The 27,605-nt window shown below is 41.2% G+C and overlaps 1 pseudogene; it reads right to left on the bottom strand.

Moving 5' to 3' along the window:
* Window positions 1-3,932: 3,932 nt before the first annotated feature.
* LOC116324334 lies at window positions 3,933-27,067 on the bottom strand (annotated as a pseudogene).
* Window positions 27,068-27,605: the final 538 nt, after the last annotated feature.

Consider the following 27,605-nt stretch of genomic DNA (forward strand, 5'->3'; position numbering starts at 1 on the left):
TGTAAACAATGTATTTTTGACCTGTATTTGACGTGTACGTGGGGGCGTGATCCTCTATGCTATAAAACCAGAACCCAGTGTATTTTTATCAGAGCAAAACAGGGCATATGCTGATGGTTGTTCTCCTGTGTTAATAAACTCATCGTTTGATTGCACTTGTCTGGTGCCTCTGTCGTTTGTTGTCTGGTCTGCAGTTGATCGATCTTGCTTCATTTGGTGGAGGATGCTGGGCAACTGAAGATCAGTAGAAAGAAGTACAGGTGTTTGTTGTCGGCGGAGGTCAAGGCCAGATCAGGTGATCGGACGGCAGACGTCACGGTGATTGCTTGACTACTGGGCCCACATAATAAAAAAGGTAAGGCACAAACCTCTTAAACAGAAATTGTGCTATAGTGGATTATAATTCTAAAACAGGTAGTCAAGTGGTCATCCGTTGATCTCTGTTTTGAGTTTTGTTTGAAATGAAAATCTTTGTTTGCAACGAAAGTGAAACTTAAGACTAGCGTTGCATTCACAGCCGGCTCGGGAGAAGCAGTACTGAGCTAAAAGTAACATGACATGTCATTTTAAGGAATAGAGAGAAAAGAGACTGATTTGTGATTAAGGAATAAAGGGATTAAAATTGTCTAAAGTCACGGAATTGAAGAATTCCCTCCCTAGGAAAGACGTTGCCTAGGATTTACTAGGGGAAGGGCCCTGCTGAGATTTGTGGCCTCAGGAATAGCCCTGGTGATCACAGAGGATCATTTTGAGAGACAATTAATTGTGAGAAAAAGAGTAAATACCGGACGCAAGGGTCCGAGGAGTTGATCACACTACTGATTTCAGTTCATTTAATATGTGAGTGCACAGATTCATTCTCAACTGGACATAAATGATGATCAAAGGTTGTATATATGATGAATTCATCAAATCCCAGCCTCTAACACAGTGCGCTGAATCTTAGCGTTGGATGTCCAGTATATTCTAATCAGTGCAATTTAAGCATTCACTGAACCTACAGTATCTACACCTGTGTGGCACATGTGTGGTAAAGATACAGATAATGAAATGTCATTATTAATACAATATACATCATGAAAAACAAAAGCTGAAATTGATTCAGTTTAGTACTTTTCTCTGTATGCTCTGTGATTATAAAGGCCTTAAATTTTGTGATATATACTGTAAATGATTTTCACAGAGGTCTTAAAGTACTTAAATCACTGCTGATAGTCTGGTTGTTTATATTTTCACGTTTTTGTGTCTGTAGGGCTGTTTGATGACGATTTGGACTCCTCTGGGAGATGAGGACACACCCACATCTGTTCCATACTGCAGCCATTGATGGTGTTACGGCTCTGAGTCAGCTTTGGGCCATCAGACGCACACACTGGAAAACCAGCATTTCGATGCGCGTGGCTCTTGTGGTCCTCCATAAAAACCCTCCTTCTCTTGACTGGATGATTTAGACCAGGGGTCTGCAACCTTTTACACCCAAAGAGCCATTTGGACCCGGTTTCCATGCAAAAGAAAACACTGGGAGCCGCAAATACTTTTTGACATCTAAAATGAAGACAACACTGTATATATTGTTTTTTTACCTTTATGCTTTGTGTGAACAACTAAGGTGTGCTGCTTATGAAATCCATGAAGTGCTACAGAAAAAATTACATATTATTTATGTAATTAACACATTTTGAACTCTTAAAGAAATATAACAAAAGCAAAGACACCCAGCTGAACTAAAATGATCCATGTAGCAAACAAAAACTGTTGTCAGCCGCCACCCTTATATCGCCTTTGGGCTGTTGGAGCCTTGACCTGACTCTTAAAAAATAATTGGAAAAAAAGCACTATGCTGCTAAAAAATGAAAAATGGATATTTGCAAAATTCTGCCTGAATATGTATTTTACCTGGTTAATGCATGCGGCGGGGCGTGGTCTGCAGTGCCGCTGCAGGGGAGGCGGACGCACCTGAGCGACACCCGCAATCGTGCCTCGCCGCCTTAAAGTCTGTGCTCTCTCTGCTGTTGTTGGTATATGTTGGGCTGTGAGCTGCGAAGCTACAGCCGGCTGTATGCGTACAGCAACCGTGTGTGAAAAGTGCTCAATAAAGAGATGCTGAAAAGCGTGTTCATGCAAACATCGTCGGGTCTGCCGTGACTTGTTTACAATGAGACTTCTGCTCCTGAACCTCGGCGCACAGCGTCTGCTAATCGGGGCTTTCATCTTTACGCAGGACTGTAAGCTGTCATCTGTCAGGCGGGAGCGGTGTTTGTTTTTAACATAGTTCACGGTGGAGAACAGCTGCTGACATAATGTGGATCCGAAGATCCATAATTGACTTACCTGGGGTTGAAAGTCTCGATAAATGCACGGCATTACCGGCTTCCGCAAGTGTGACTCTTATTTTGAGCGATGAAAAAATAATAGAATACAATTTTATTTTTATATTTCAATATCACAATAATCTTCCAATTTAGAACTACAAGTTAAAAAACTAACATAAATAAAATACACTTCAGCTAAATAATTCTAATTTATTTTCCCAAACCACGCGGAGCCGCAGTATAAGGACTAAAGAGCCGCATGCGGCTCCGGAGCCGCAGGTTGCCGACCCCTGATTTAGACGTTTAACACTCCAGCTTAGAAAATTTAACTGCAGACTCATCTGATTTATAGCGCAAAGACAATATGCACACTGGCCTTAGATGATAAGGACAGAATAACTTTACAGTGGGTGGAAATTAGCTCAGAACACGTGAAAAAAAAAAAAGAACCAAGTCCGTGTATGAGGTTCATAGCAGTGAGCCTTACCCTCCCCAAACTCGTCCATTAGTCTGATTTTTTTAATCCTGTTTAATCAGCTGTTAAATTGGTTGCTGGGAAAGGATAAGACCTGTCACACCATCCTTTGTAGTTACTGATAGGTTTGTAGCTTGAACCTATTCGCTGGAACGTTGAAGGCAATGTGATTACACAGCAAACAAGACACGAGTAGGCAACATTCTTAATGTTTCACGTGCACGGGAGAGAACTGGACAGGCGCCGTTCCTTCGCTTGACCCCAGTTGCTCTCGTCCGTTCCCCCGTAACACTGCTCTTTTATTGTGGTTACATGAATATGCATAGGTTCATTAACATATGACATCTTATAGGTATACATGTGAACAAGGAATACCTTGTGTGTGTGTGAGCTGCTGACCAAAAGGGTCATAAAGCAGGAACAACATCCTAGGTCATAAAGAGGGTAACCTCCCCACACCCAATCTATGGTTCACCCTAGATAACACAGTGAAGCCATACAAAGGGCAGGAAGTTTTACCACATCAGACCTTCACAAGGATGTTTGCCTGTGATAAAACACTACAGCCCTCCACTCAGAACCTCGAGAATCTGGGGAGGGGAGAACAAAAGAATTCCTTTCAACACACAGTTAAAGTACAAATGGTAAGAATAAAAATGACAAACATTTAACAATTCACTCTAACAGTTACTGTGATGTTCCTTTTAACCTGCAGTAGTTTAGAGGACAAATTACTTTGTGCACTCTAATTTCCGTCCTGAATGTGAGAGCAGTGGCAGCACTTTACAAATAATAAATAATAACAATAATAATAATAATGATAAATATTGGCGGCACGGTGGTTAGCACTGTTGCAGTGCACAGCAAGAAGGTCCTGAGTTCAATTCCACCATCAGGCCGGGGTCTTTCTGTGTGGAGTTTGCATGTTCTCCCCGTGTTTGCGTGGGTTCCCTCCGGGTACTCCGGCTTCTTCCCACCATCCAAAGACATGCAGCTTGTGGGGATAGGTTAATTGGATAATCGAAATTGTCACTAGGTGTGAATGTGAGCGTGAATGGTTGTCTGTCCCTGTGTGTTGGCCCTGCGACAGACTGGCGACCTGTCCAGGGTGTACCCCGCCTCTCGCCCTATGACAGCTGGGATAGGCTCCAGCGCCCCCCGCGACCCTGAAAAGGATAAGCGGAAGCGAATGGATGGATAATAATAAATAATAGGATGCAGTTTCATGCACCTCCATGCAGGGCTTCCTCTCTGTCAGGATGTCAGTGGGTGAGGGAGATATCATGGAATAAAAAAATAAAATGTACGTCACATTTTTGATCTCAAAAAAAATAAAAGGTGGGGGTGACACGTGCTGCTCATGAACGTAGTCACTGCTGCAGTCCCAGAGTGGAGCCACAGGTCTTAGAGAAGAAGGCTTAATGGCATCTGAAATCCTTCAATTGTTTCCACTGACATAGATCGACATTTTTATAGTTATAAATGCTGCAACGGCCTTCAATATTTTTTGCTTCATTAAAACACTTTCAAAGGCAGAGGGAGCAGTACAGAAACACTGTTTTACTGCTAGCATAGAGAAACTGGAACAAAGTTCATTAAAAAGAAAAAAGAAAACAACTCGAGTAAAGCAGAGTTGTTTGATACATGTAACGTCTTATCACGGTCCTTGATCCCTCACTGCTGAATTGCATCTTCCTTCCTCCCACCCTGCTGACAGCATTTTGCACCAAGTGTCATTGTGACCTAAAAGTATTTTAGGTCAAAATGACCTAAAATGCTGGACTACTGATGGTTTGGGAGTGAGACTGGAACTCTTTCTCAAACATATCAGTATAATAGAGTAGAGAAGATTAAGGAAGTAGATTAGAGAAGATTTGTGGTTGAAACCTCCGTGTGGCTGTTCCTGTGTGAGGTTAGCCTGTTCTTCCTGATGACCTGACTGGAAAGCAGTAGGAAATCTCCCTGTTCAATTATAATTCGCTTCAGTGATCACTCAAATCCTGACAAGCAGGATGGGATCATGCTTTTGCTCTGCACCATCAGTTAATGTTGTGGGATAAACTTCTTGTTGTGTCTCTCCAAGATGGCGCTAGTGTTCGGCAGGCCGTCTCCACGGCTCTGTGCTGCTTCTTACCCTTCTGCTTATATGCTGTTCAGGTGGCTCTGCAATGATTACGACATACTCGACTTAAGTCTTCGGCCACTCCATATTTACGGGTCGTACTTCCATGAATCGGAGCTGTGGTGGAATATAGGAGATACCACTCTGCCGCGGACGGATCACCTCTCAGGAACATACTGCCTACCCCTGCTTACTGCGCACAGGAGACGCTACAGGAAACGGGGTAAGCGGAGCTGAGGAATATTATTCTGAAAGCAAAAAATTTCAAAATAATATTCCTCAACATAAAAACGCTGTATCATGCAGAGAAGAAGGGAACATGATCAAGAAATGCCAAAGCCAACCCAGGACTGTTCCAAGAATGGAACAACATTCCTTCCCGAAAGTCCAGCAGCCGGTCAACCAATTTCAAGCGGGCAACTTCCAACAACCGATCATTTTTCCCTCATGGGTGGTTGCCAGATAGTGACAGACTGGTCTCAAGGACCGTGTGAGTGGGGACCTAGCTTAGCTAGACTCTAGTAACCGAACCAAACTATTTCCACCACACAGTAGAACCATTTCCATTTCAAAGAAGTTCTACAAAGCTTGCTGAACATTGCAACTGAGAAACCAACTAACTATCAGCTCTAAATGAATTTTGTGGTTTATATTGATCTTAAACATAAATTTGATTCCATTATACAACACTGAGACTTAAATAATATTTGATTCACATCATACTGGAGTCTGCAAGGACAAGATGGTCTTGCGTGATGTCAAGACATGCGCCTACATGTAAGCATCATATATACTATATTAACCTGAACTGCACACAACATTCCAGTGAGTTAACTTGGCCACATCCTTAGACAAGTGAGGGCAGTTTCACACTAATCAGACACACACATCTTGCCCAGCATTCCTACCTCTGCCGGGATGTTCCAGACAAGTCTCTGAGGTTGGGGTAGAGAAGGCTCCACCTCACCTTTACAGTGGCCGTCCTCAGTGTAGCCTAGCTGAAAGGCATCTGTGGCCAGTGTGTACTGGAGGGAAAAAAAATAACAGGGAAGGAAAAGATTATTTTTAATATAAGAGTTGGCACAACCATACTTGTAAAAATGTATGTTATTATAAAAGTGGGAAAAGAAGTTGGCTTTGGGTTTTTTTCTTGTTTTTAAACAGACGATACAAAAATAAAGGAGAAATGATGACTGCATGAAAACTCAAAATAAGTATTTATATAAAAAAATGCTGCTAATCGAATACACTTAATTAACTGAATATCTACAATTGTAAGCACCTGCAAGGTGATCGTCTGGAGCATTCAGGTGTGTGAATACCATGCCACAATTCAGTGCTCAGAGAACTTACAGATAACCCAAGAGTTGCATCGCTAACTCTGCAGACCTCAGTTAATACTAAATGTTACATTTCATGACAGCACAATTAGAAAAAGACGCAACTAATGTAGCTTGTTTGGAAAAGCTGCCAAGAAAAGCTGTCTCTTCTCTCTAACAGGGCATCAGGGTTAGGTTTGCGACGCCACATCAAACAAACCACGAAACCTGGGTTGGCACAACATTTTGACACGTTTTATAGACAGGAAACTACAGAAAGTAGATTTTTTGGATTTTCAGACTAAACGAGATAACAATGCTAAGACACTTGTGCATAATTAAGACTACTTGACAACATAAAAGCTTAACAAAATGAACTCAAGGATCGAGCTCTGTGGCACCACGAATACCGTGAATATTTGTTTATCATTGGCCACGAGCATCTTTCTGAAAGGGAAAGTGAATTTTTAGAGCTCCTGGATTTCACAGGCCATCATACAACAAGATATTACAGAGTATGATGCACTGCTTTATATGAAACTACTTAAAGTAGAATATTTAAAATTATCTCAGAGAAACATGATGCATTCATGTGTATGTGACACACACACACACGAATGCACTATATTCTTTTCAGCTGCTCAGATCATTTCCTGCAGCTAACCCTCTCTATTCCAGCACACCAACCGTCTGCACGTCCTCCTTCACTACATCCATGAAGCTCCTCTGAGGTCCTCCTCTTCTCCTCCTGCCTGGCAGCTCCATATTCAACATCCTATATCTGATAAATCCACCATCCCTCCCCTGCACATGTCCAAACCATCTCAGCCTTTCCTTCAAAATGCTCGACCTAAGCGGTTCCTCTGATGTACTCATTTCTAAATCTGTCCATTCTTCTTACTGCCAATGAAAATCTGAGCATCTCCAGCTCGGCCAGCTGTCTTTATGTCAGCAACACCGTCTCCAAAGCACACATCGCAGCAGGTCTCAGCACCATCTTGCAAACTTTATCTTTTACTCTATTTGTGACTGAAGGATGGCAGTAAAGCCTAGATCCACAAACCCAGTGCATCTCCTTCTGACATTCTCTATAATTCAACCATCAAACATGCAGTTTATGGTGCTCTTTCTCAGCGTGAAACCATGCTGCTGCCCAATGATAATCTCTACTCTCCTCTCTTCTTAACCCAGGGTTAGAAATATTCATTCCTAAACATCATCATGTAACTGACACACAAATTTCTGCAGTCTTAGTAGTTTTGCTTCTTATATCAAGTAAAATTAATAAATGCTGCTAATATTATCAGATAGCATGTTTTAGTCTTGCATTTATCTCACTGTGGTAAAAATGGTGGGTGTTGAAGGCCATTAGTTCAAGTCTGATTGTCTCCCTGTAAGTGTCACTTCCTCTTTGCTGTGCTTTCTAAGATAATACTGTAACACAATCAGATTCTTTTAACACAGCCAATTCCTGGAACTGGCTCCATCTGGAACTTTCAACTTGCAGCTGTGCCGTCCCTGTGTGATAAATGCATGTCAGCACAAATTCAGAAATAAGGATTACCTCCCAACGGTGTGCTACAGTTGGTGCATCAGCCCAGGAGTGCTCTGCATTCAGCCCGCTCTTCCCATTCTTGTAGATCACAACGGAGAAGGATTTATCAAACCACCTGGGAGAGGAGAGAAGATAAAGCATAAAAGGAGACGCATGTTGCCACAGCTTCTGTAAAGGTTGTAAATACTGCACATTGTGTTGCAGACAAACACAGACAGCTGAGAGTGGAGTATGTTAAGATTCCTCTTATGCTTTGAAGTCTACCACCATGTGTTGTTGGTGCACTGTAGTGTAAATTCTCAGTGAACAAAAACACAGGTAAACATGATTGTATAATTTACATCACTTGAGTCACAGATGCAGAAATAAGAATCCTGGCTTTAGACCAGACAAAACAGATTCCATCAATGACCAAAATTATTATCCAGCTGTACACACTGGAATATTCTCCCAGAGCCAGGTCTATAACCAGTGTCACACCATCAATGATACTAATGCCACGCAGATATCTTTGCCGTGAAATTATTTTATGGTAGCCTTGTATCTTACCATCCTGACAAAGAATTCTTAAAACATATTTACTTTAGACGACTACCCCGCGAGGAAAAACCGCTCCACCAATGAAGAACTGCCACGCACATCCCCCACACAGAGGCTTGTTTCTGGGCCGGTCAAGGAAATACAGGAAACTGTGTTGAGTCCAGATCAGCCCGAGGTGTCTGTTTGGGGACTCAAGCTACTGCAAACTCTTTAAGGACTCACAAACTTTGCAACTGCAATTGTCAAGAAATGTAGCTGAATTTTAATGATGAAAATCAGAATTACAGTGGCTTGCAAAAGTATTTGGCCCCCTTGAACTTTTCCACATTTTGTCACATTACAGCCACAAACATGAATCAATTTTATTGGAATTCCACGTAAAGGACCAATACAAAGTGTTGTACACGTGAGAAGTGGAACAAAAATCATACATGATTCCAAACATTTTTTACAAATAAATAACTGAAAAGTGGGGTGTGCATAATTATTCAGCCCCCTGCGTCAATACTTTGTAGAACCACCTTTTGCTGCAATTACAGCTGCCAGTCTTTTAGGGTATGTTTCTACCAGCTTTGCACATCTAGAGACTGAAATCCTTGCCCATTCTTCTTTGCAAAACAGCTCCAGCTCAGTCAGATTAGATGGACAGCATTTGTCAACAGCAGTTTTCAGATCTTGCCACAGATTCTCAATTGGATTTAGACACCAGACAGGTCAGGGATAAAGTTATTGAGAAATTTAAAGCAGGCTTAGGCTACAAAAAGATTTCCCAAGCCTTGAACATCCCACAGAGCACTGTTCAAGCGATCATTCAGAAATGGAAGGAGTATGGTACAACTGTAAACCTACCAAGACAAGGCCGTCCACCTAAACTCACAGGCTGAACAAGGAGAGCGCTGATCAGAAATGCAGCCAAGAGGCCCATGGTGACTCTGGACGAGCTGCAGAGATCTACAGCTCAGGTGGGGGAATCTGTCCATAGGACAACTATTAGTCATGCACTGCACAAAGTTGGCCTTTATGGAAGAGTGGCAAGAAGAAAGCCACTGTTAACAGAAAACCATAAGAAGTCCCGTTTGCAGTTTGCCACAAGCCATGTGGGGACACAGCAAACATGTGGAAGAAGGTGCTCTGGTCAGATGAGACCAAATGGAACTTTTGGCCAAAATGCAAAACGCTATGTGTGGTGGAAAACTAACACTGCACATCACTCTGAACACACCATCCCCACTGTCAAATATGGTGGTGGCAGCATCATGCTCTGGGGTACTTCTCTTCAGCAGGGACAGGAAGCTGGTCAGAGTTGATGGGAAGATGGATGGAGCCAAATACAGGGCAATCTTGGAAGAAAACCTCTTGGAGTCTGCAAAGACTTGAGACTGGGGCGGAGGTTCACCTTCCAGCAGGACAACGACCCTAACCATAAAGCCAGGGCAACAATGGAATGGTTTAAAACAAAACATATCCATGTGTTAGAATGGCCCAGTCAAAGTCCAGATCTAAATCCAATCGAGAATCTGTGGCAAGATCTGAAAACTGCAGTTCACAAACACTGTCCATCTAATCTGACTGAGCTGGAGCTGTTTTGCAAAGAAGAATGGGCAAGGATTTCAGTCTGTAGATGTGCAAAGCTGGTAGAGACATACCCTAAAAGACTGGCAGCTGTAACTGCAGCAAAAGGTGGTTCTACAAAGTATTGACTCAGGGGGCTGAATAATTACGCACACCCCACTTTTCAGTTATTTATTTGTAAAAAATGTTTGGAATCATGTCTGATTTTCGTTCCACTTCTCACGTGTACACCACTTTGTATTGGTCTTTCACCTGGAATTCCAATAAAATTGATTCATGTTTGTGGATGTAATGTGACAAAATGTGGAAAAGTTCAAGGGGGCCGAATACTTTTGCAAGCCACTGTATCAAAGGATTCATCACAATCCTTTCTTTTCTTTTTTTTTGTCACATCACATCACACTAGTGACTGTATGACAAGACTGTTGACCTTCGCTTAACCAGGCATGGTGACACTTTCTCTCAGCTGAACACACGCACGCACGCACGCACACACACACACACACACACAAATCCAAAGCCTCCTTCCATCCGATGTGGACAGTGGAAGCTGGAGGCACGATCAAAGATTCCAGCGGTCCCAGATTCCAGCGGTACAACCATTATCAGCAGGAAGTGCAGAACATGAAGTGTTTTAAGAACCAAAAAAAAGTTTAAAAAAATGCATCATGCAGATTTCTTTTTGGGACGCTTTGGGCTCCTTAGTAAACACAGTATTTATCACCAGTGCCCCCATCTTCTATCGGCTACTTTCAGCAGAACAGGCCACATGAAAGCTCATTCATATCAAACTCTTTCTTGAAGATGGCAGTAAGTTCAGAGTACAATCTCCACAGTCATAGCATGTGTGTGTGTGTGTCTGTGTGTGTGTGTGCGTGCGTGCGCCTCATGGAAAATATGCAGCAGGAGGATCAAAACAAAAGAATAGAAAACATTTCTCCGCCTACATCCCTCTGGTCGTATTTTAGGGAAATCCAGGTGTGACTCAGTGAGCAGCTTAAATCACATCACACAGATTTGTAGGAAAGATGACTAGACACACAGCAGCTGATAGCATCTATCATGAGATGCCAACAAAAGCTAAAGATTAGAAACTGGTTACTATATTTGTGTTTCACTTCACTAATCTCCTACCATCCTGTGTACTACTCTGTTGGTATTTTAGGGGAATCCAGCCATTACTATGTACAAATGTTGCCACGCTAACCAGTATGTTTTTGACACATTTATTGTAACTGACAAAAGACACCAAAACAAAGCAAAAAGAAAAAGCGTCTAGCAGAGGTGGAGTGTGTGTGTGTGTGTGTGTGTGTGTGTGTGTGTGTGTGTGTGTGTGTGTGTGTGTGTGGAGGCATGTGGGCTACTCTTCCACCCTTACAATCTGAGCTCAGTTTAGTAAATTCAGTCCATTCATTGTAGTATTTATCTATATAGCTCCAAATCAAAACAATCACCCCACTGGTGGTGGTGGTGGTGGTGGGGGGGGGGTCAGAGTCATGTGACTCAGCCCTAACTATATGCTTTATAAAAATGGAAAGTTTAAACCTAATCTTAAAAGCTGAGAAAGTGTCCGTCTCACAAATCCAAACTTGGAGCTGAAGAGGGGCCTAATGGCTGAAGGCTCTACCTCAGGGGTGCCCAATCCCAGTCTTCGAGAGTTACCGTCCTGCAGCTTTTACATGCATCCTTTTTCAAACACACCTGAATCAAATGAATGGCTTGTTATCAGGCCTTTGCCAAACTTGATGGCATGCTGAAGAAGTAATCAAACCATTTGATTCAGCTGTGTTGGAGTAGGGATGCATCTAAAAACTGCAGGATAGTAGCTCTTGAGGACTGGGATTGGGCACCCCTCCTCTACCTCATCCTACTGCAAGTAAGCCTGCAGTCTGAGTGAAGTACTTGTTTGGAGTAACATGGTACTTTCCGTTTTTTAAAATAAGATGAACCCTGATTATCCAAGACCTAACATGCAGGAGAAAAAGATCATTTTTCCTATGTGGAAAATATCAGCATCACATTACATCATTCTTACATGGACAGACCTTGATGCAATCAGTTCTTCAATATCACCTGACTGTCTTCCAATAAATGGCACGGTATTCCCAGAGCATTACATACTGATGGTGAGCATTCTCTTGGCCATGTAATCTACTTTAAGTGATGATGTATCTTTTGTCTCCGAGAAGAACCACCTGATACTACAAATCTACCTCCACTTTCACATTTTTATACAATGCTCACTGCAGTTGGGCTCTTGAATTAAGATAGAATTCACTACACATGGTTTTAAATATACCAGGTCCATAAACACCCCACACACAGGTTCCTTGGTGACCTCTCACCTGTCATAACATTTCCCATGAAGCAGAGACTTGGCGTAGCTGTCCAAGTTCCCCTCTGGGTCATCTCCCCTCATGCCTTGCTCCTCGTCATCCAAGGTTACAAAGAAGGCCGCCCTCTCAATGGCATCCAGTGATCTTTTGTTGACCCCAGAGCTGAAGTACTGCTTCCTCATCTGAGCCCAAGGGATTCTGGGAGGGGATGACATGTATTTATTATAAATCATTATTTTGCTCATGGGTCTGTACTTACTGCCAGCACATAATTTTGCACAATTGTCCTAGCAAAAAAAAGTACTAAAGAAACCTCCGAAGTGTACAAAGTTGACAGAAAGGTCAACTCAGCGGAAACTGCAGACGCTCCATAATAATTATGAGGAAACGTACTTCACTAAACACTGCATCCTTCTCAAGTATTGTCTCCACTCCAAGATAAACTAAGACAATCTGAAAGCTCACAAAACATCAAACAACTGTGCACATCAATCAGACTGAAGCTTCCAACAAAGTCTCCACAAAGTCAAAGACTTCGGCATGTGACGCAAACGTCAAAATGAGAGGACAGTCCGTGGACAAAAGTCCGGTGATTTTTGCTCAGTATCCAATTTCATGGTCGGCTCACTACTTCAGTAGTGCACTCTGCTTGATGGATGAGCTATTAATGCAAAGACTCATGGGACTTGGATTGCTTTAAGCCGTGCTATATGCAAACTAAAACAAATAATGTGTTGGCAGCACAATATCCACATTGCAGTTCTGATGTCACTACCATCTTTTCATTGATTATGCACAATACTAATCATGCTGGAGAACAAAACAGCACGACACTAGCAACAGGAAGTGAGCACCTGCTAAAGCCACACAGTCTAAAACAGGGAATCCTGAAGGGAGGGAGATGTGTATTGTGGAATAAGGAATATTTTACTGCTACTTATGCTTATTATCATTATCATTGCATTAATTAACTTTGCATTAAGTCATGATCATTGCATTAAACCATATAATAATCACTTCATTGAAGCAGTTATTGAAGCTGCTGACATTACATTAAAGTCTGTATTACAGGTGTTATCATAATCACATAATAATCTCTCATTGCAGGCGCAACTGTAATCATGTTATACACATTGCAATTTGGTGCTTATTAATGAGTTGTGGCTCAGTCAATTAATTAAAAGGTTGAAAGCTCCATTGGGTGTGAATGTCCCGGCGAAACATGGAGTAAGTGGCTTGTAGCTATGGAAGGTTCAATGCATACACGCCTACAAAACACATATAATACATTTAATCAAGAAACAGGCTGGAGTGAAGGCCTGAATGTATTCAGCTTCTTGTTGCAGTTGAGTTTGCCCAGATACAGGTGACAGAAGAGGTGGCCAGATGACTACCATCCCCAAGGACCATCTGGAGGATGCAGCGAGTGGCCTTATATGGAAATTGTGATAGAAAACAGGAACTTCTATGTCTATTCTAGTTTATTAAAATGAATATTTACTGTAACTGACATATCATAATGTTTGTAAACGCATGAAGGGGCGTTAACCAACCCTGATGTTATAAAAGCAATCTGAAGTGTATTTTTGGGCGGAGTCCTACAACTGATGTTTGGCAGTTCGTACCTCCCGCATGTGTATTCAATAAACTCTTCCGTTTGATTGCATCCTTCTGGGCCTTTGGTATTTTGTTTTGGATCTCAGTATTTCGAATCGGGACAGTTTTGGTGCCGTGACCCGGATATCTGAGTCCATTGACCTGGTTCTGAGGTTCTGGTGGAGAAAAACAGAGGCCAGAGGTGGTCAAGCAGGCAGACGGGACCCAGTGGTTCGGCTGAGTGTTCAGGGCCCTGACAAAAAAGGTAGGCACAGCCTGTTAAATCAAAATGTGCTGATTGAAATATTATATTCTAAATTTACTCAGCTAAATTACTGATGGATGTCTGTTTGAGTAATTGTTGAGAAATTGAAGCTTCATAAGATGTTGAAAAGGTCAAGCTTGATGTTTGTTGATAAAAGTGAGAAAGACAATAAGGTGTCTTTAGAATATTGAAGGTGAAATAAGTTAATATATTGAAGGTGAAATAACTTAACATATTGAAGGTGAAATAACTTTAAAGTTCAGGGGTGGAGACCCCCCCTCTATCGGAGACGTCCTTTAGAGCCCGCTAAGGTTGCGGTCACTCCAGATTGACCATCTGCCGACGACTTGGGACCGCGGTATTAAAATTGGTTATGATCAGAGGATCATGTTGGTATAAAGTTATTGTTTCATAGAGAAAGTAATCTTGGACATAGAGGTCCGACAAACAAACCTTGGGTTGTGCAAGGTTTTCTCATGTGAGGCAGAATTTCAGGAAGCCAAGTGTTTGATAGGTTTTCTGAGAAAGTAATGTTGAGAAGAATAAATGTTGACATTACTGAGTTAATGTTGATAAATGTCAGTGGATCTGCTGTGGTCCTGTAAAGAAACATTGCTGGTTGTGAGAAGTATTGAGTGAATATTTCTGAGTCTACTCTGAGTCAGTGCAGGCGTCAAGGTTGACTGATTTGACACTGAATGTTGCGTGTATCACTGCCTGGCAGATAACCAGGTTTTGAAATAGTGTCGGATCCCATGATTTCCAGGTGATGAATTGCCTGACAATAGGAGTCAGAAAAGGACTTTTTGATGCTATATTTTGTGTGATTTGAGAAAGATTGTGTTCGATCTGTGTTCGAATAGACACACACACACACACACACATTCATTGCAGCTGTTGGGTGTGAACAACTTCCTCTTTTAAATTTAAACTGTGACACATGTGTTCATTGAACTAGAACTTCAGCAGTGAATGAGACAGGATTTAGAATTTCAGAAAATAGAGTCAGAAACGGTTTTGTGGCTCTTGGTAAACTGATTTTGAAGGAAAAAAAATCAGTGTTTATTGTGCTGGAGTAACAGATCCGGCGTGGTCTGAAGTTTGGTGGATCCGCTGAGGTCCAGAAGAATAGTCAGTGCGGACTGCGTTGGTTTGAAATGTTGATAAATGATCCAGGGAGAATTGCCCTGGGTCTCTGTGTGTGTGAGCTGTTGAGTAACAGCCTACGCAGTTAGAATTGGGTGCTGGTTACTTCCTCTTTTCAGTTTCGAAAAAGAAGAGTTTTGGTTTCACTTTAAAGTTTGATTACGTATTACTGGGTGAAACACGGTTTCACTTGTGATTAAGGAAATAATATGCTTACTTTTGGGTCTATGAAAATTGAATTACAGTGGGTGATCTCTGTGACAACATACAGTGTTGAGATACTGGATGTTGAATTGAAGATAGTGGATCTTGACGTTTTGTTTTTATTGATTTTAAAACCAGCAGAGAGTGTATATTTGCTCAGTCTTTTGACTGCCTGAGCTGACTTCCTCTTTCTCAGTGAACAGCTGTGTGCAGCTGAATTAAAGGACTGAGAGAACAGAGGGAGTGATTTTCAAGCTTTGTGCGTGTTTACACCAAAAGTGGTTGGTTTGGTGCATTCATGAGGTGAATGCAAGATTAACATTGTTGAGCTGATAATTGTGGTTGGCTTGGTGCATACTCCAGGTGAATCCAGTATTGACATTGCTGGGTTGACTATTGTGTTTCACCCTAGAGTGAAAACAGAAACTGAAGCAGCTGAATGAAGACACACTGGGCCAGTAAGTGAACAGGAAGACCAGTGCAGAGATGAAAACATTGAAAGAGAACCACAGTGAGTGTTGCAAATGGATGATCATGTGCCAAGGAATATCCGGTTGGATGAAAGAGGATGTAAAGAGCATCCTAAAGTCTTTGCAAGATTTGCAACAGGAAAATAAGAAACTAGAGGGACAGATACAGACTCTGTCCATAAACAAAGAGGAACTGGAGCTCCTGAATGATGTACCATATGACACAGTGGAGAATCAACTAGCCGATGCAGTCAGGAGAACCACATGACTGCACCAAGAAAGCTGAAGCTGAAGAAAAGTCGGAGAGACCTGGAGACTTGAAGGGCAACAGTCAGCTCAGAGAGCAGAAGAAATTGCACTGAGCAGGGCCCTGAGACTGGCTAAAGAAAAGAGAGCGAAGATATACACAGATTCAGCTTATGCATTTGGGGCAGCACACGTGGAGCCCACTCAATGGAAGAGAGCAGGCTTCAGAGCGGCAACAAATGCTCACATTTCAAAGAAGAAAGAAATGGGAGGACTGGAAAAGGTCCTGGATGACCCAAACGAGGTCAGTATCATAAAATGCAAAGGATACTCTCAAGCAACCACATTGGTGGCACAAGGGAACCAGAGAGCAGATGAGGCTGCCAAGTAAGCAGCAGGCTAAAAAGGAAAGCAGCAAATGGTGAGATGCCGGGGTAAAAAGAGTGAGTTCGGACGAGGAAGTCCGAGAAAAGGACACCTTGAGTTGAGCAAGGTGTTTAAATGACTCAGGATTTCAGAGAATCGAGTCAGCTGTGATCTTGAGTTCTAATGGTAAATTGATTTTAAAGGAAAATCAATGTTTACCATGTTGAAGTAATGGTGAAAATATTACTAGATGTGCTGTGATACAAGTGAAGAATAAGTTGTGTACATGGGGATACACAATTGTGTTGATATTGATGGATCGGCTGCAGTCCATGTGATAAGTTAATACTGGGTGCATTGAGACAAGAAACTGTTTTTAAATCAGCACTGGCGACAGTGATATACATGTGCTGAAGATTACTGGACCCAGCGAGGTCCATTTGATGAAGTCCTTGGGTAGATAAATGACAGAAACAGTTTTTGAATCTTGTGTGAGAATTTTGAAGCACTGAGATTGAGTTTTCTCCGTGCTTGGTGCGCTGTGAGGACTTATATGACGGTTATAAGTCCAAAGTTTATGCCCTGGAGGCCAAGAGTTGTGTGAAGAGAAGAACATGACTTAGAAAAGGACATTTATGGTCAGATTTTGTCTAAGATGGGGAGAATTGTCCGATATGGGTTTATTTTTCTTTTCTTGTAAAAGGACAGACGCAGTTACTGGGTGTTGTCTACTTCCTCTATTGTTTTTTGTTTTTTTATTTTAATAGAGGGAGTTTTATTAAACATGGACATGTCTAGAATTGGGCACTTTAAAATGGTAACAGTGCACTTAGAAATCCTGTCAGGTGATTTTGTTTTGTGTTTTGATGAGCTAATAATCAGCTCTCTTTTTCTCATTTTTGTTCTAAGCAGGCCTGAAGGAGAGCGAATAACAGCGCTGTAAAAAAAAAAAAAAAAAAAAAAAAAAAAAAAATTTCCGGACAAACAAATATAAGGTGACTTTTCCAGATTACAATGTGTGGAGGAAAGGCTACCTGTGGGGACCTGATCAGATTGAAAGTCCCTGTCTAAAAGGATTGTAGCGACTCAATCCAGTCCAAAAGCATAAAGAACTAGTTTCCATTTTTGTGTGTGCTATGAGAATGATTAGAGGTTTCAATTGTTTTTCTTTGACTTGCTCTTTCTGATTATGAAAAGCATGTCCAAAATACTTGTATGAAAGCATATTTTGAGTGATTCTAACTGTGTGAATGCTGTCAGTATTTGATTTGAGTGATTCTGTGTGATTGGTACCAAATAATAAATAAGTAGAATGACTTAGAGTGCGTGAACAGACGAAGTCTGAGAGAAAAGTGTGTGTGGGACAACGAAGTTCAGGGAAGGATACAAAATGCTGAGGAAACTATTGTGTGAATGATGTTACAAAATTGGGCTGAAAGAATGGTGATATGTGTGAAAAACAAACAACAAAACTGTTAATTGTCCTGAGGTCTGAAAGAGATCCGCTAAGCATGCTGAAGAGTTTGATGTGAATGCTTGCAAATGCAAAGAGCTTAGTATATTTAAGTATGTGTGCATATACTGAGGGTACATTCTTTTTAGATAACACCTAGCAGAATTATAGAGGGTTTAGACTGTAAATGTATTTAAAAAACAAAACAAAAAGAGTTTGATTAGCCGGTAGAAACAGGAAAGAGTAACAGGAAGTATGTGTGTGACAGGCACTACATGCCCATAAAAGGGAAACTCACGGTGACAAGTGTGCACCCAGAGGAGAGAGAGAGTTAACTCTAGGCAGACGAAGCGAATGGAAGTTTTAAGATAAAAAATGAATATGATACTAATTCTATGCTTTAGTGTGCCAATACAGGTGGATTTCTCTCAACATGGGACTTTGAGTAACCGGCAAAAAGGATAGAGGAACGATTGGGAAAAACAGGCCACTTTTTGGCTAAGATTTATAGCTTCACCTCTCACTTTGTCCCTGAAACTGAGAAGAAACTCAAAGGACAGTCAATCTCCTGATGAAGACCGACAGAACATTGTGGACTTGAAGAATTAACTGAAGCCAAAAGACAGTGCAAGCGAAAGCAGTAACACTGACGACGATTGATGAGTCCAGCAGTATGAAAGAAAGCACGTGATGCAACATGCACAGTTGCTGGTGAAGAACAGTGTGATATGTCTGCTTGATGGCACTGAATGGGATATTTTGCCACGCTGGGACTTAACCTAAAAGAAAAGACTGTAAAGAAACAGAGAAGAAGACAACAGCTGAGTTGAGCCTGTGTTTGCTGGAGCTTTGAAGCCCGAACAGGACACTGTGAATGAAAAAGGACCAGTGAGACGTGAAGCCACACGAGTTTGACTGCAAGAATACAGGGTATGATTGGACTGAAAATTGAAGCCGGAACTCATGATTGTTTAGTGATGTCCACCACATCACGTTTAAAAGAGGTAAACATGAATAGAAAACACACAGACACAAATTGTTACATGTGAAATTATTTGTGAAATGAATCAGAAGTGAGATAGTTTGAAGCTAAAGCTCAGTGAAGATGCAGCTTACACTTAATTAACATGAAATGCAACGAGTAAAACGCTTACATTCATATTCATGACATAAACATGACATAACTGGTATTTGTGGCAGGAAAGAGAGAAAAGTGGGTCGTTTAAACACTCGTGATAATAATGAAAATGTCTTAGTTTGTTATTTTCAGGAGTAAAGCAGACCCGGACCAGTTCTCCAGATGCTGCCGTCGGAAGGAAATTGTAGGTTAACATCAATGGATAAGTTAAGGCAAGTTTCTGGTTGAATTGTTCACAGCATGATGTGTCCATGAACCTGAAAAGCAAGCCCTAACACCTGGCTGAAGACCAGGAGGGTGGTCATTTAAAGTGGGAAATCAAAGTTTGGGTTAGTAATTCGGGGAAAGAGAAAAACTGACTGCTTAAGTGGAGAATTGTCAAGGAGTCTGAAATACTGCAAAGAAACATATGCAAAACCACACATACAAATAGAGAATGCATTAACCTTACAAAGACAAGCTCATGAGGAGTAATGCATAGACATTGATTAAACCTGGCTAAGAACACAAGCATACGCAATGAAGATCAGCTTGCTACTTGTATGAGTGATAGAATGGTGTGAATGTTTAATAAAATACATTTAAAGCTTGAAGTTGAGGGATAGCTCAGGGAAGTTCGATGACAAGGAGTGATGTATGTGTAAAGGAAAATGTCTCCAGCTTGGGAAAGGGTGAAACTGCAGATCACCCGAAGCCCTTGATGGATACAAAATGAAATATGAATAAAATATTATAATGGACTATTGTATATTAGTAGTATAGTAGTATATTGTAATGTACTGATACATTTGGGTGTGACCAACCCCAAGCATGAAGTGTTCTCAGGTGGAAGCTGGCAACTTACTACTGGCAACGGCTCTGCTCATCATGCTATCCGCAATGGAAGACGGCAGAACACACTACACGAGCCGAGAAGAGAGATGGACACATGACAACTCACATCTAACGCACATGACATAAGCACATCAGTACATCTAACCATATATGTTAAACACGCCGGACCTTACGAAGCATTCTGCATACTGAGGAAAGCACTGAACGGGACAACTATAACAATTGTGTACACAGAGTGCTTATTACGAAGTGTGTTCTGGTCGACCACCTCGAACACCTGAGGTTGTTGTTTCATTCCCTGTGCCAGAGGACTGCTGGAGAAGGTAATAACAAGGGCCGTGAACGCTGAATCGGTGACTTGGGTGGCCATGATGCCACTGATGGGCGTGGAGGTGGCCGACTGGGAGGAGGAGTGACTCAACACAGTGGGGTGACCCTGTTTGTGAACAGGGTCAAGAGAGGGAGTGTGGAATAAGGAATATTTTACTGCTACTTATGCTTATTATCATTATCATTGCATTAATTAACTTTGCATTAAGTCATGATCATTGCATTAAACCATATAATAATCACTTCATTGAAGCAGTTATTGAAGCTGCTGACATTACATTAAAGTCTGTATTACAGGTGTTATCATAATCACATAATAATCTCTCATTGCAGGCGCAACTGTAATCATGTTATACACATTGCAATTTGGTGCTTATTAATGAGTTGTGGCTCAGTCAATTAATTAAAAGGTTGAAAGCTCCATTGGGTGTGAATGTCCCGCGAAACATGGAGTAAGTGGCTTGTAGCTATGGAAGGTTCAATGCATACACGCCTACAAAACACATATAATACATTTAATCAAGAAACAGGCTGGAGTGAAGGCCTGAATGTATTCAGCTTCTGTTGTTGCAGTTGAGTTTGCCCAGATACAGGTGACAGAAGAGGTGGCCAGATGACTACCATCCCCAAGGACCATCTGGAGGATGCAGCGAGTGGCCTTATATGGAAATTGTGATAGAAAACAGGAACTTCTATGTCTATTCTAGTTTATTAAAATGAATATTTACTGTAACTGACATATCATAATGTTTGTAAACGCATGAAGGGGCGTTAACCAACCCTGATGTTATAAAAGCAATCTGAAGTGTATTTTTGGGCGGAGTCCTACAACTGATGTTTGGCAGTTCGTACCTCCCCGCATGTGTATTCAATAAACTCTTCCGTTTGATTGCATCCTTCTGGGCCTTTGGTATTTTGTTTTGGATCTCAGTATTTCGAATCGGGACAGTATATATGCCAAGTCTCAATGGCCTTTGGAGAAAAGTGCAATTAAAAGCTCATTCGTGTGAGCTTATCAAAGAAGAACAATCAGCATGTGTAGATTTCTATCAGTGAGTGAGGGCGTTAAGAAACAACACACTGACGTGCGGGTGTTTCGTGTGTTTTTTCACATGTCAAAGGCAAAGAGTTCACCAGCACACTTGTTTGTCATGATTGCCAACACAAGCACACATAGGCTATGACTGAACAAAGGCACACATGTTCTCACTTCCTTCACAATGTCTCATAGGATCCTGCTAGCAATCCATTTGCTGATATCCCAGGGGTCCCAAACTTATTTTACTTCAGGGGCCAAATGGAGAAAAGTCTATTCACATGTAGGCCGGACTGGGAAAGGACAGTATGTTTAAAAAGTACAAGCACAACATAGCTATTAATTACAAAACACCTCAAGTTATTTAAGAAATTCTGAAGACAAAGAACACACAAACACACAGTGTCTCAGTGATTCACAGGACTATATCAGGGTGTCTCATGCAGCACTTTCACAGTTAGGTCACATAGTTTATTTGACTCCTGATACCTGGCATCTTTTAGCTTCACCAGCTCATCAATATCAGGCATCACATCCTGAGGGGCAGCTAACTTCAGGATGTGATTCAAGTGCTTGTGGGTGACCCTTGAGCACAGTTTTGCTTTATTTATGCTCATTGCGTCACACTGCAAGTCTATTATTTTAAGTTGGACGCTGACGGGCAGAGACAGGGATTCACGGAGGGACGCAATTGGAACAGGAGTTTCTTTTTTTAAATACTGCAGCTCATTTTTTACTTTACAAAATCATCTCGTGGGCCGGATTAAACCTGTTTGCTTCAATAAACTCCTTGGTTGCTTTGTCTCATGTTTTGGGGCATTATGCATCTGTATTATGAAACAGTGCCTAATCAGTTTTACTACATTCAGCTGATGTGAGCAGACAGTATGTGTCTGAACACCCCAGAATTCAGTCAGCTGCTTCTGTCCTGTGTTACATCATCAATAAACAGAATCACCTGCACTGATAGCTAAGCTATTTATTTTCCAGGATATAGTTACATCGTTACTTTGTTAGAGTTATTTGATATTATATTTTGCACTATCCTACTGTATATTACTGTATACTAGTATTCTTATGGTATATATTTGTATACCTTATTCCCCTGTTCCCCCGTCTCTCTTGCTGCATTGAGCATGTGCATGACAAAAGAATTTCCCACGGGATAAAGTTCTTCTTATCTTATCTTATCTTATCTTATCTTATCTTATCTTATCTTAGTGTCCCAATGCTACTGGCAGCTGTGCACAGTCAAACCAGCACATGTTTTACAGATGTGGTGTGCTTTGGATCGTGAGTGGTTCCATGAGCTCTGATTAGTTTATTATGGTGCCATCCAGTGGTTGCACTGTGGCTCGTCTCTGTGAGCTGCCTCTGACCAACCCGCCAAATATAAAGACACCAGGTTCAGACAGCTTTATACAACTGACCGTGTTTCAGTAAAGAAATTAAATAAAAATTGAATTACTTTATTTTAATGAAAGAAAAATGTAGATGTTAATTTTAAAAAGTTTATTCAGTTTTAAAACCTCTCATCTCTCCTTAACTACAGACTAGAACCTGTGATGAACTTTTCACATTTCTTCCAAATATTTCACAGTTAGTCAAGTTAGAAAAAGGCAAAAAAAGTCATGTGACATCCCCCACTTTTCCCCCACATTTAGAAAATTCAAACAGCACCACACTGTGCCATGTCAAATTTTTGGAGCCAGAAGTAAGAATACCAGGATGCATCAGGGGCTGCCACTTTGTACGTACCTGTCTCCAGCAGTGAGAGCTCCCAGTTTCTCCTCTCCCGGAAGTGGGGGTGAAGGGTCATCCAGGATCCTCTGGATCTGGTACTCAATCTCCCTGGGGGACAGCAGGCGGCCTGCCCGGTACACCCACAGGCAAAAATAGCGCCCCCTATGGTACACTGCCACAAACTCGCTGTCTAGCCAGTGGTGGAGCACATCTGTTGAAAAGAGTAGGGATGTGCTATATAATACCGTCTGCAATAATACCAGTATAGATTTTTTTTTACAAGACGTAACCATGACACATTTAATTAAAGATGCGCATTATGCAGAGAAACAGCGAGAGAAGTACATCTATCAAAGTGCATCTTTATGTACTGAGTATGTGTGTGTTACCAGTCTCGACTCCTGGTGTGCGTGTTGTGTTGAACATCCTCTCACACTGAGCAGCACACAGGGGGATGACGGTACCCGGATCGCGGCTCTACAGCACAAAGACAAACACATTGTTTATCTTCCTTTCATTTTAAATGGACACTAAACCATGTGACCCTTACTAGATAACACAAAGTATTCCACATAATCACTAAATACAGCCGCGACAGACGGCTGCACCGTTCTGTCCCACTCTCAGTGAAAGAAAGGAGGTGGGTAGAGTGCATCAAAGGTTCTGCAGTACCTCATGAAACAAGAGTCACTCCCAGAATAAACTGACTATCGAGGGCGTGTGTACCCACATCCCACAATGGGCTGTGGGCTACAGCATGGATGCAGCAAAGAGTTAATTCTTTAACTGCCTTTCATGTTGATTTTAACTGTCATTTCTGTCCCCACAGACTCAAAGAGAGCGTGCAAGATTTGAGATATGGATGGATATAAACAGAGAGAATACTTATAGTCTTTGCAATTTATTACAAATATTATAGTCTTTTATTCCCATCAGTCCAATTAACTGATGGGAATAAAATTCCATTGAGTCCAAGTGTATAAAAGCAATGCCACGATATTAATGCAACATTTCCATTTAACGCCTCTGTATTAAAACTGAATGTGAACTTTGAATACGTGAATGAAGATATTCTGGTCGAGATAATAAAACAGGAGCTCATCATTACAGGCTTAGAGACACTGAAGTTTGCAGACTACTGATGCAAAGAAACTGCATGCGATGCGCATCATCGTCTTTTTTTCCTTTTTTTAAAAAACATGGACAAAAGTGCTTGTCACCCCAAAACAAACGCATGTAAACCCACTGCATCTCATTATTTTTCCAAATCTGCAGACGTGTGTGACTCACCGGCTTCAGTTCGATTCACCTTGCGGCGGTAGAGATTGTGTTCCCCGCCCTGGCCGCCTGCACTGAGGTTGGTGTCGCGTACAGAAAATCCTGGAAGGACCACACAAAGGATAGAAGATGTTTTTTAAAAGACAACCATCAGAAGATTTTTGATTAAGAAGCAATTGAAGGAGAATGACATGTTATATAATTCCCTTATCTCTCTAAAAACATCAACAACAGTCAACAAGATAAGGATAAAGGTTGAGCTGGACTGACAGGAAGCTCAAGTTTAAAAATGACAACAGGATATGAGGTGTAGATTTAATCAAGACCACGGGTAAAGAAAATAAAGCATTCTGACTTTAATATAAGTCCTAACCTTAGCTCAGAATGTAAACATGTAATTATATAAAGAAGCAGTGGTTACCATTCCATAGTAGTTACTGTTGACCATTATGGGACCTCGGCTCCTTAAATAGACGTATTCCTCCCACCAGTCACTCACCTAGAGCCAAAACAAAACTCTTTCATTCCAAACCACAAAGCAGTGGTCACTCACAGATTACAGAGCTGACAAAAGAACATTTACTCAAGTAAAAGTTTACTGTACCCAAGTATTATCCTGAGATACTTTCATTAAAAAAATGCAAACACTGAACTTATGCATTTCATGCTTTAAATAATCATATATTTAGAAGATGCTATACTTTTCTGCACTGACAGGCGAGGACAGGAAACATTTCTGGCACCTTCACATTAATATTATGGCTGTGAAGCGACTCACTGTGAGTAAAACAAAGCGTTTGCCAAAACTGCAGCAGAGCCACTACAAACACATTTAACTCATTCAAAGCTCAGAGCCAGAAGCTTCAGGTGAAAAGTAGTGCTGTCAAAATTAACACATCAACGTAATATATAACGTATCTGGAGTGCAGAATGACTCAAAATCCCTAAAATGTTTCTGTCAACACATTTCGGGCAGTTTGTCCAAGCAGAGTTACTTTCGCACATACGCAAATGGGCAGTTTGATCTGGTAGTGACGGGCAGCTGAACCAATCAACTATGGAAGATGATGAACGCACATTTGCCCTCTCGATAGGAAATTTGAGTATAAAAAAGTATTATGCACATTGTGCAAGAAGGAATTTTCTTTTCAGCAAAGCACTTCCAGCATAAAATATCACATTGACGCGAAGCATACGTTAGTCGGGGATGCTGCTAGCACTTTGGCTAACGTGTCACCCAACTTGCGACAAACTACTCACGAAGCATCGGGGACTCAGTAAGTCTACCTCGGACATATTGACTGGCACAATGCCAAGTGGATTGCAACAAACTGCAGAGCTGTTAATATCGTTGAGAACACGCGCTGTACACAGCTTTGGTTCCTCATCTCAAGGACTTGAAGTGCCTCCCCGAGAGCGACAGAGAGAGAGGATAAATGTTTACAGAGTTTTCTGTTAACATGAATGTTCAAGATGTTCAATAAACACGTTAAGTGTGTATATTTCCCCTTTTTTCTCGAGTCTGTTTGCTCATGCAAAATGAAATGCTATTAATATAAATTAAAAAAAAAACTAAGGATAGTTAATCGTGATTAATCAAAAGTAATCCACAGTAACCCTGTGATGAATCAGATTAAACATTTTAATTGTTTGAGAGCACTAATATATATTATATATTAGTGTATACTTAACTATTAGTATGTAGGTTTAGCACAGGTTCTTTTTAAAAAAAAAGATTGAAGAAAACTATTCAAATTCCCTTTGAATTTAAGCGCACATTCTTTGTGTTTATTCTCCATTTACTTCATTATATTGCATAAATGTCTGTTAAGCTTAAATATAAAGTTGGAAAAAAAGTAATTGCAACCAGGCTATTGATCAAGTAATTGTGATAAATTACAGAAAATTGTGAGATTAATTAGTAAATTTTTTTAATCTATTGACAGCACTAAAAGTAGTTAAATGATGGAAAGAGGCCATGTCCTGGTGAACAAGCCAGAAAAATTCTGAAAATAACCTATATTTGTGTTGTTATATAAATCTGCTGCACCTGCTTTAGCAAGGTAAAAAAGCAGCCATACAAAAATTCATTTTCATGAAATTATTAGGGAAATTGTAAAGTTTAATAACTTTTTTAATTATGAAAATGATAAAAATGATATTACGCACCGAAGATTGCTTTTTGTTTGTACACAGTGTCAATTATACGGATCATTTAGTTTGGACAAAGGTCAGGATGTTTTGCCCTTGAGCATGAGTAACTCTGGGTTAGTCAATGACCCATTCACCCTCCTGTACCCCTCACTGTCAGCTGCACTGTGCGTACTTCCTGCTGAATACCTACATAGTTGGTGGCCCACAGAGCTTTAAGTTTCAGGTAGCGTTGGAGGCGGTTTCCCAGATTCGACTCAAACTCATTGGCCAGGTCTGTCATGCGTTTAAACTCCAGGTCCGTCAGCAGAGGGCGCACCGACTCCAAGTACTGATAACAGCAAACATTCAGACAGCGTTAATCTCATTCTTGAACACAAGATGATAAGGATAAGGATGGGGAGAGAAAAATCCCTTAAATGCTCCACCAAGTGTTCAGGTGTATGTTCACACTCACCCTGCTCACTGTGTCTTGGATGGCTGGAACAGGAAGGTGAGGTAGAGACGACTGATAGCTGTACAGCAAAGGCTTCCTGCTTGACAGCAACCTCACCAGAGGCTGAGAGAAACGGGAGGTCAAAGACGGGAGACAGTTTTAGACGGTCATTACAGACAGCGTGTTTTCAACTCTATAAGAAAATGTGATCTTAAACCTGAAATACATTTTCGATCTTAAAAAAAACCAAAAAAACAAAACAGGTCTTTGATTATTATGGAGGGCTGGCTGGCATCTTTACCCCGGGATGGGGTTTAGTTACAGTGAAAACAAAGTCTCTCTAAAGTCAGACTCTCTTTCAAAGTTCTCTGCAGCTAGGAGGCAAACACTGCTCCTGTCCAAGAGTGAATAATGGAGCTGCAGTTCCTTTAATTTTATCATCAGTCTTTTCAAAACCAGACTCGACTGACCAATCACCCCGGTGGCTTGGCAGTGTGCTGCCGTCTACTGTACATAACAGACTTTGGCTCAGAAGCTCGAACAAGCCCCACTTAAAACAAATCAAACTCCAAGAACTGAAGCAAAGCAAATAATCCAGTGAAACTGTTACTCCTACAAATCACAGCAACATGTTTCAAACCGTTTACACAGTTTCATGTTTGCAGCATTTTTGGACGTTTTA

This window comes from Oreochromis aureus, linkage group 4, assembly GCF_013358895.1.
Source record: "Oreochromis aureus strain Israel breed Guangdong linkage group 4, ZZ_aureus, whole genome shotgun sequence".
Lineage (NCBI taxonomy): Eukaryota > Metazoa > Chordata > Actinopteri > Cichliformes > Cichlidae > Oreochromis > Oreochromis aureus.